The following is a 14,618-nucleotide window of genomic DNA, read 5'->3' as shown; positions in this document are numbered from 1 at the left end:
ACACCACATAACACCTGACACGACACCTGACACATGACACCACATGACACCACATGACACATGACATCACATGACACATGACATCACATGACACATGACATCACATGACACATGATGATACATGACACATGACACCACATGACACCACATGACACCACATGATACCACGTGACACCACATGACTGATGGCACATGACATATAACGTCCGTCACATGGCACCAAATGACATCACATGACACCACATGATGACACATGACACCACATGACACCACATGATACCACATGACACATGATAATACATGACACCACATGATGAAACATGACACCACATGACACCACATGACACATGACATCACATGACACATGACATCACATGACACATGACATCACATGACACATGATGATACATGACACATGACACCACATGACACCACATGACACCACATGACACCACATGATACCACGTGACACCACATGACTGATGGCACATGACATATAACGTCCGTCACATGGCACCAAATGACATCACATGACACCACATGATGACACATGACACCACATGACACCACATGATACCACATGACACATGATAATACATGACACCACATGATGAAACATGACACCACATGACACCACATGACGCAAGATGACACATGACGATACATGACACATGACAGTACATGACACATGACACCACATAAAACATGACACCACATGACAACACATGACACCACTTGACACATGATGGCACATGGCACCACATGACGACACATGACACCACATGACAACACATGACACATGACGACACATGCCACCACATTACACCAAATGACATATGACACCACATGACATATGACAACACATGACACCATGTGACAAATGACACAACATGACAATACATGACATGACACATGATACCACATGACAACAGATGAAACCACATGATACCAAATGACATAGCACATGACACCACATGACACCACATGACACAAGATGACACATGACATATGACACCACATGACACATGACACATGACACCACATGACACCACATGACACATGACATCACATGACACATGACACCACATGACACATGACACCACATGACACCACATAACAACTGACATCACAATACAACTGACGCATGACACCACATGACACATGGCATCACATGACACATGACACCACATGACAAGACATGACACATGACACCACATGACTGACAACACATGACGTCACATGGCACCACATAAAGACACATGACAATACATGATGACACATGATAATCACATGATGCAAGATGACACATGACAACACATGACACATGACATTACATGACACCACATGACACATGACACCACATGATACATGACACGTGATGACACATGACACCACATGACACATGACACCACATGACACCACATGACACCACATGACACATGACATCACATGACACATGACAACACATGACATATGAAACCACATCACACCACATGACACAGGATGACACATGACACCACATGACACATGACACCACATGACACCACATGACTGACGACACATGACATCACATGGCACCACATGATGACACATGACAATACATGATGACATATGACACCACATGACACCACATGACGCAAGATGACACATGACAACACATGACAACACATGATACCACATGACACCACATGACACATGACATGACACATGACACCACATGACATCACATGATACCACATGACACATGATGACACATGACACTACATGACAACACATGACATGACACCATATGACATGACACAACATGACGACACATGACACCACATGACACCACTTGACACATGATGGCACCTGGCACCACATGACGACACATGACACCACATGACATATGACACATGATGACACATGACACCACATGACAACACATGATGACACATGACATATGACAACACATGACACCACATGACACATGATGACACATGACACCATGTGACACATGACACAACATGACAACACATGACATGACACATGACACCACATGACACCACATGACACATTACATTACATGACACATGACACCACATTACACCACATGACTGATGAAACATGATGTCACATGGCACCACATGACGACACATGACAATACTTGATGACACATGACTCCACATGATACCACATGACACATGACATTACATGACACATGACACCACATGACAACACATGACTGATGACACATGACGTCACATGGCACAACATGATGACACATGATAACACATGATGACACATGACACCACATGACACATGACACATGAAGACACATGATACCACATGACAACACATGACACATGATGACACATGACACCACATGACACCACATGACTGACAACACATGACATCACATGGCACCACATGATGACACATGATAACACATGATGACACATGACACCACATGACACCACATGACACAAGATGACACATGATGACACATGATATATGATACCACATGACACATGACACATGACACCACATGACACCACATGACACATGACATCACATGACACATGACACCACATGACACATGACACTACATGACATGACACCACATGACACCACATGATACCACATGACACATGACACCACATGACACATGACACATGACACCATATGACACCACATGATGACACATGATAACACATGATGACACATGACACCACATGACACCACATGACACAAGATGACACATGATGACACATGACATATGACACCACATGACACATGACACATGACAGCACATGACAGCACATGATACCACATGATACCACATGACTGATGACACATTATGTCACATGGCTCCACATGATGACACATGACAATACATGATGACACATGACACCACATGACAACACATGACACAAGATGACACATGACACCACATGACTGATAACAAGTGACATCACATGGCACCACATGATGACACATGACAACACATGATGACACATGATACCACATGACACCACATGACACAAGATGACACATGATGACACATGACATATGACACCACATGACACATGACACATGATAGCACATGACACCACATAACACCTGACACCACACACCTGACACATGACACCATATGACACAACATGACGCATGACATCACATGACACCACATGACACATGACATCACATGACAACACATGACACATGACATCACATGACACATGACGATACATGACACCACATGACACCACATGATATCACATGACTGATGGCACACGACACATGACGTCACATGGCACTACATGAGATCACATGACAATACATGATGACACATGACACCACATGACACATGATACCACATGATGAAACATGACACCACATGACACCACATGACGCAAGATGACACATGACGACACATGACACATGACACTACATGACACATGACACCACATGACACATGACACCACATGACACCACATGATACCACATGACACATGATGACACATGACACCACATGACAACACATGACATGACGGCATGTGACATGACACAACATGATGACACATGACACAACATTACACCACATGACACCACATGACACCACTTGACACATGATGGCACACGGCACCATATGATGACACATGACACCACATGACATATGACACATGATGACACATGACACCACATGACAACACATGACACATGACGACACATGATAACACATGCAACCACATTACACCAAATGACATATGACACCACTTGACACATGATGGCACATGGCACCATATGACGACACATGACACCACATGACATATGACACATGATGACATGTGACACATGACACCACATGACATATGACAACACATGACACCACATGACACATGATGACACATGACACCATGTGACACATGATACCACATGACAACACATGAAACCACATGACACCACATGACATAACACATGACACCACATGACACCACATGATACCACATGACACATGACATTACATGACACATGACACCACATGACACCACATGACTAATAACACATGACGTCACATGGCACCACATGACGACACATGACAATACATAATGACACATGACACCACATGATACCACATGACTGATGACACATGACGTCATATGATGATACTTGACACCACATGACACCACATGACGCAAGATGACACATGACAACACATGACATATGACACAACATGACACCACATGACACATGACATGTGATGACACATGACACCACTTGACAACACATGACACATGATGACACATGACACCATGTGACACATGACACAACATGACAACACATGACATGACACATGATACCACATGACAACACATGACACTACATGACATAACGCATGACACCACATGACATAACACATGATGACACATGACACCACATGATACCACATGACACATGACATTACATGACACATGACACCACATGACACCACATGACTGACAACACATGACATCACATGGCACCACATGATGACACATGACAATACATGATGACACATGACACCACATGACAACACATGACACCACACGACACATGATGACACATGCAACCACATTATACCAAATGACATATGACACCACTTGACACATGATGGCACATGGCACCATATGACGACACATGACACCACATGACATATGACACATGATGACACATGACACATGACACCACATGACATATGACAACACATGACACCACATGACACATGATGACACATGACACCATGTGACACATGATACCACATGACAACACATGAAACCACATGACACCACATGACATAACACATGACACCACATGATACCACATGACACATGACATTACATGACACATGACACCACATGATACCACATGACTAATAACACATGATGTCACATGGCACCACATGACGACACATGACAATACATAATGACACATGACACCACATGATACCACATGACTGATGACACATGACGTCACATGATGACACTTGACACCACATGACACCACATGACGCAGGATGACACATGACAACACATGACACATGACACAACATGACACCACATGACACATGACATGGGATGACACATGACACCACATGACAACACATGACACATGATGACACATGAAAAAACCACACAGTATTGCAGGGCTAGAGGGATGTTTAGAGACCAAGCCTAAGTCTTATCCCCCACAGGAACAAGCTAATAAACAACAAACTTAGGGGTCTAATTAGAAATCCCAGTGTGATTCTATGCTTTTGTGATCATGGCAATTGTACATGAGGACAAACACAGCAAATCCAACAAACCATACCACCAAAAGTGAAGTACCAGTAAACGTGAGTCACCCCTAGTTAAGGATTCCCATCAAAAGTCTTGCATGGATCAATATTCTCATTTGGTAGTCCTTATCGGGTATCGTGTCTCTTGATCATTGAGACCGGCATACCCAGACAGCCAGTTCGGAGTAGCGACCCACAATCACTCGGTACTACCACATGATGTTGATACGATGGGAAGTGCAGTGTGAAAGCAAAAAAGTGGTGATTTAAAAAAAGGATAGGGAACTTAACACAAACCAGTTTTAATGAACGTTAGCCCCTTCCCCTTTAAAAACAAGAACAGTATAAATATATGGTCGACTTAGTACCAGTACCAGTACCGTCGTTGTCTCAGGATGTGATGGATTTGCTGTGTTTGTCCTCATGTACAATTGACATGATCACAAAAGCATAGAATCACACTGGGATTTCTAATTAGACCCCTAAGTTTGTTGTTTATTAACATGATGACACATGACACCATGTGACACATGACACAACATGACAACACATGACATGATACATGATACCACATGACAACACATGACACCACATGACATAACACATGACATCACATGACATAACACATGATGACACATGACACCACATGATACCACATGACACATGACATTACATGACACATGACACCACATGACACCACATGACTGACGACACATGACATTACATGGCACCACATGATGACACATGACAATACATGATGACACATGACACCACATGACACCACAAGACGTAAGATGAGACATGAAAACACATGACACATGACACTACATGACACATGACACCACATGACACATGACACCACATGACACGTGATGACACATGACAACACATGACACATGATGACACATGACACCACATGACACCACATGACTGACAACACATGACGTCACATGGCATCACATGATGACACATGACAACACATGATGACACATGACACCACATGACACCACATGACACATGACAACACATGATGACACAGGACACCACATGACACCACATGACATAAGATGACACATGATGACACATGACATATGACACCACATGACACATGACACATGACAGCACATGACAGCACATGATACCACGTGACACCACATGACTGATGACACATTACGTCACATGGCACCACATGATGACACATGACAATACATGATGACACATGACAACACATGACACATGATGACACATGACACCACATGACACCACATGACTGACAACACATGACGTCACATGGCATCACATGATGACACATGACAACACATGATGACACATGACACCACATGACACCACATGACACATGACAAAACATGATGACACATGACACCACATGACACCACATGACATAAGATGACACATGATGACACATGACATATGACACCACATGACACATGACACATGACAGCACATGACAGCACATGATACCACATGACACCACATGACTGATGACACATTACGTCACATGGCACCACATGATGACACATGACAATACATGATGACACATGACACCACATGACAACACATGACACATGATGACACATGACACCACATGACTGACAACAAGTGACATCACATAGCACCACATGATGACACATGACAACACATGATGACACGACACCACATGACACCACATGACACAAGATGACACATGTTGACACATGACATATGACATCACATGACACATGAAACATGATAGCACATGACACCATATAACACCTGATACCACACAACACCTGACACATGACACCATATGACACGACATGACACATGACAACACATGACACATGACACCACATGACACATGACATCACATGACAACATATGACATATGACATCACATGACACATGACGATACATGATACCACATGACACCACATGATACCACATGACTGATGGCACACGACACATGACGTCACATGGCACTACATGAGATCACATGACAACACATGATGACACATGACACCACATGACACATGATACCACATGATGAAACATGACACCACATGACGCAAGATGACACATGACGACACATGACATATGACACTACATGACACATGACACCACATGACACATGACACCACATGAAACCACATGATACCACATGACACATGATGACACATGACACCACATGACAACACATGACATGACGCCATGTGACATGACACAACATGATGACACATGACACCACATGACACCACTTGACACATGATGGCACATGGCACCATATGATGACACATGACACCAAATGACATATGACACATGATGACACATGACACCACATGACAACACATGACACATGATGACACATGCAACCACATTACACCAAATGACATATGACACCACTTGACACATGATGGCACATGGCACCATATGACGACACATGACACCACATGACATATGACACATGATGACACATGACATATGATACCACATGACATATGACAACACATGACACCACATGACACATGATGACACATGACACCATGTGACACATGATACCACATGACAACACATGAAACCACATGACACCACATGACATAACATGACATCACATGATACCACATGATACCACATGACACATGACATTACATGACACATGAAACCACATGACACCACATGACTAATAACACATGACGTGACATGGCACCACATGACAACACATGACAATACATAATGACACATGACACCACATGATACCACATGACTGATGACACCTGACGTCACATGATGACACTTGACACCACATGATACCACATGATGCAAGATGACACATGACAACACATGACACATGACACAACATGACACCACATGACACATGACATGTGATGACACATGACACCACATGACAACACATGACACATGATGACACATGATACCATGTGACACATGACACAACATGACAACACATGACATGACACATGATACCACATGACAACACATGACACCACATGACATAACACATGACACGACATGACATAACACATGATGACACATGACACCACATGATACCACATGACACATGACATTACATGACACATGACACCACATGACACATGACACTACATGACACATGACACCACATGACACATGACACCACATGACACGTGATGACACATGATACCACATGACAACACATGACACATGATGACACATGACACCACATGACAACACATGACTGACAACACATGACATCACATGGCACCACATGATGACACATGACAACACATGATGACACATGACACCACATGATACCACATGACACAAGATGACACATGATGACACATGACATATAACACCATATGACACATGATACATGACAGCACATGACACAACATGACACATGACATCACATGACACATGACACCACATGACACATGACACTACATGATATGACGGTACATGATACCACATGACACATGACACCACATGACACATGAAACATGACACCTCATGACACCACATGACACCACATAACAACTGACACCACAATACACCTGACACAACATGACACCACATGACACATGACATCACATGACACATGACAAGACATGTACATGACACCACATGACTGACGACATATGACGTCACATGGCCCCACTTGACAATACATGATGACACATGACACCACATGACAACACATGACACATGACACTACATGACACCACATGACACATGACACGTGATGACACATGACACCACATGCCTGACAACACGTGATGTCACACAGCACCACATGATGATACATGACAACACATGATGACACAAGACACCACATGACACCACATGACACAAGATGACACATGATGACACATGACATATGACACCACATGACACATGACACATGACAGCACATGACACCACATAACATCTGACACCACACGACACCTGATACATGACACCACATGATACCACATGACTCATGATATCACATGACACATGATACCACATGACACATGACATCACATGACAACACATGACACATGATATCACATGACACATGATGATACATGACACATGACACCACATGACACCACATGATACCACATGACACCACATGACTGATGATACATTACACATGATGTCACATGACACCACATGATACCACATGACACATGATGACACATGACACCACATGACACCACATGACTGACAACACGTGACATCACATGATGTTACATGATGACACATGACAACACATGATGACACATGACACCACATGACACAAGATGATACATGATGACACATGACATATGACACCACATGACACATGACACATGACAGCACATAATACCACATAACACCTGACACCACACGACACCCGACACATGACACCACATGACACCATATGACACATGACATCACATGACACATGACACCACATGACACATGACATCACATGACACATGACACATGACACCACATGACAATACATGATACCACATGACACCACATGACTGATGGCACATGACCCATGACGTCCATCACATGGCACCAAATGACATCACATGATAACACATGATGACACATGACACCATATGACACCACATGATACCACATGACACATGATGACACATGACACCACATGACAACACATGACACCACTTGGCACATGATGGCACATGGCATCACATGACACCACATGACATCACATGACAACACATGACACATGACGACACATGCCACCACATTACACCAAATGACATATGACACCACATGACATATGACAACACATGACACCATGTGACAAATGACACAACATGACAACACATGACATGACACATGATACCACATGACAACACATGAAACCACAGCACACCACATGACATAACACATGACACCACATGACACAAGATGACACAAGATGACACATGACATATGACACCACATGACACATGACACATGACAGCACATGACACCACATGACACATGACATCACATGACACATGACACCACATGACACATGACACCATATGACACCACATAACAACTGACACCACAATACAACTGACACATGATACCACATGACACATGGCATCACATGACACATGACACCACATGACAAGACATGACACATGACACCACATGACTGACGACACATGACGTCACATGGCAATAAATGACAACACATGACAATACATGATGACAAATGATACCACATGACACCACATGACGCAAGATGACACATGACAACACATGACACATGACACTACATGACACATGATACCACATGACACATGACACCACATGACACCTGACACATGATGACACCACATGACACCACATGACTGACACATGATATCACATGGCACCACATGACGACACATGACAATACATGATGACATATGACACCACATGACACCACATGATGCAAGATGACACCTGACACGTGATGACACCACATGACACCACATGACTGACACATGACATCACATGGTACCACATGACGACACATGACAATACATGATGACATATGATACCACATGACACATGACATTACATGACACATGACACCACATGACACCACATGACTAATAACACATGACGTGACATGGCACCACATGATGACACATGACAATACATGACACCACTTGACACATGATGGCACATGGCACCATATGACGACACATGACACCACATGACATATGACACATGATGACACATGCCACCACATGACAACACATGATACATAATGACACATGACGACACATGCCACCACATTATATCAAATGACATATGACATCACATAACACATGACACATGACACCACATGACATATGACAACACATGACACCACTAGACACATGATGACACATGACACCATGTGACACATGACACAACATGACAACACATGATACCACATGACAATACATGAAACTACATGATACCACATGACATAACACATGACACCACATGACACAAATTGACATATGACACCACATGACACATGACATTACATGACACATGACACCACATGACACCACATGACTGATGACACATGACGTCACATGGCACAACATGACGACACATGACAATACATCATGACATCACATGATACCACATGACACATGACATTACATGACACATAAAACCACATGACACCACATGACCGACAACACATGACGTCACATGGCACCACATGATGACACATGACAATACATGATGACACATGACACCACATGACACCACATGACGCAAGATGACACATGACAACACATGACACATGACACTACATGACACATGACACCACATGACACATGACACCACATGACACATGACACGTGATGACACATGACACCACATGACAACACATGACATATGATGACACATGACACCACATGCCTGACAACACATGACGTCACATGGCACCACATGATGACACATGACAACACATGATGACACATGACACCACATGACACAAGATGACACATGATGACACATGACATATGACACCACATGACACATGACACATGATAGCACATGACATCACATAATACCTGACATCACACAACACCTGACACATGACACCACATGACACCACATGACACATGATATCACATGACACATGACACCACATGACACATGACATCACATGACACATGATATCACATGATACATGATGATACATGGCACATGACACCACATGACACCACATGATACCACATGACACCACATGACTGATGGCACATTACACATAACGTCACATGACATCACATGATACCACATGACACATGATGACACATGACACCACATGACACCACATGACTGACAACACGTGACGTCACGTGGCACCACATGATGACACATGACAACACATGACACCACATGACACCACATGATACCACATGACACATGACACCACATGACACCACATGACACCACATGACACCACATGACACATGACATCACATGACACATAATACCACATGACACTTGACAAGACATGATACATGACACCACATGACACATGACAAGACATGACACATGACACCAATTGACTGATGACACATGACGTCACATGGCACCACATGACAACACATGACAATACATGATGACACATGACACCACATGACACCACATGACTGACAACACGTGACGTCACATGGCACCACATGATGACACATGACAACACATGATGACACATGACACCACATGATACCACATGACACATGATGACACATGACAAATGACACCGCATGACACATGACAGCACATGACAGCACATGACAGCACATGACTGACGACAAATGACATCACATGGCACCACATGATGACACATGACAATACATGATGACACATGACACCACATGACACCACATGACACATGACATCACATGACACATGACACCACATGACACATGACATCACATGACAACACATGACACATGACATCACATGACACCACATGACTGATGGCACATGACACATGACGTCACATGGCACCACATGACATCACATGACAACACATGATGACACATGACACCACATGACACCACATGATACCACATGACACCACATGACACATGACATCACATGATACCACATGACTGACATGTGACGTCCCATGGCACCACATGATGACACATGACAACACATGATAACACATGACACATGATGACACATGACACCACATGACACCACATGACTGACAACACATGACGTCACATGGCACCATATGATGACACATGACAAAGAAAGAACCAACATCCAACTCACCTCTTCAAAACATTCCAAACTGTACCATATTACAAATGCCCACATGCCCAGACTTTGTGCTCATACTTGCACCGTTCAAAACCACAGTGTTTGTGTTTGGCCGTCTCCCATCCATTATCATGAAAATTCTCACTAGGCAAACGCTTTCACCCCTGCTAAACTAAATCAATGCCTACTTTGCTCAAGGTGTTTATTCCAGTACACTCAAAGCCAGAGAAAATCCCACTACTGAAAAAGCCAATGTCTCCTGCAATCACATGAAGAACTCCCAGACAATCACACACCTACCCTTCCTGTGAAAAACTAAGAAAGCAGTCACAATCCAACTAAAAAACTGAATAAACAACAACTCCATCCTTCATAATTACAACCAGGCTGCACAAGGTGCTGTGGCACAAAGACCCTAACTATTCATGTTGTATATGATGCACTTGGCAGATGAGAGCAGCCCTTGTCTTCAAGCCCTACAGGACTCTCCACAGCATTGCACCCAGACAACCATCCAACCCTACAAAAAAACCCTGTTTAATCACTGTGAGCACAACTAAGAAACAAACGACAAGTCTTGCATGATGTGTTCATGAACTGTTTTATCAAAAACTTTAAGCCAACACATGTTACATCAGGTTCTTTCACCTAGTCTTCTACAGGGATAGGAAACATATACAATGTGTATCACAGATACATTTGTCCAATATTTCCAAAATTCACATAACCATCACCAGAAACCCCATAGTGATTCTATCTCCAAGATCCTCACAATAAGTACTTCAGACACCATATGTGTATATATGCATTTGTTTGTGCAACAAAACTTTATACATTATTAGTGAAAGTAAATTTCTGTCTTATATGTGTGTCACATAAAGCTGAATGTCAATCCCATTTAGGGCCTCAGTAAAACATCTGGGGCCCATCCATTATGTGAGAGAGATCCCTGAAATAATAGCACTAAAATGTGTCCACACCCTATCCATTAATTGACACATTGGAAAAGGCGTACCCTTTAGTTATGATGTAGACAGGTAGTCATACCGACCTTTAAAAGTCAAAATCCCTTCCTTAGTATCATTGTTATCAATAAGTCATAGATTTTTCACTGAGGTAATAACGCTATTGATGCCTTTATAATGCTGCAGAGTAGTAGGAGACCCAAGTTCCTAAAATGGCCACATCTTAGAAATGGAACAACATACTGCAAGCTCCCAAGATAAATTTTGGTTACTGAAGAGTTAGAGTCCTCACATTGTGACATCTTCCAATCACACAAATCTACAAGACCACAGAAACCAACACAGCTCACCCAGTGAACAATGGGATAAAGGAAAAAATGAGAACTGTGTGTACTGCCTCCAAATCTGTACTTATATCAAAGATGAGCAGTGCGTTGGTAAGAGTATTACAGAGCAGATAAGGTACTAAACATAATTCCTATACAATGTTACTCAAAATGCCCGAGTCCTCGGCCTACGCCTCACGGCACTGAGTAAACTGGCGTTCTACTCAGACGCCAGTTTATGTATACAAGCATCATCATAGAAATCAAACT

This window comes from Lissotriton helveticus, chromosome 3_2 (assembly GCF_964261635.1).
Source record: "Lissotriton helveticus chromosome 3_2, aLisHel1.1, whole genome shotgun sequence".
NCBI classification, from domain to species: Eukaryota; Metazoa; Chordata; class Amphibia; order Caudata; family Salamandridae; genus Lissotriton; species Lissotriton helveticus.
This window is presented reverse-complemented; position numbering follows the sequence as displayed.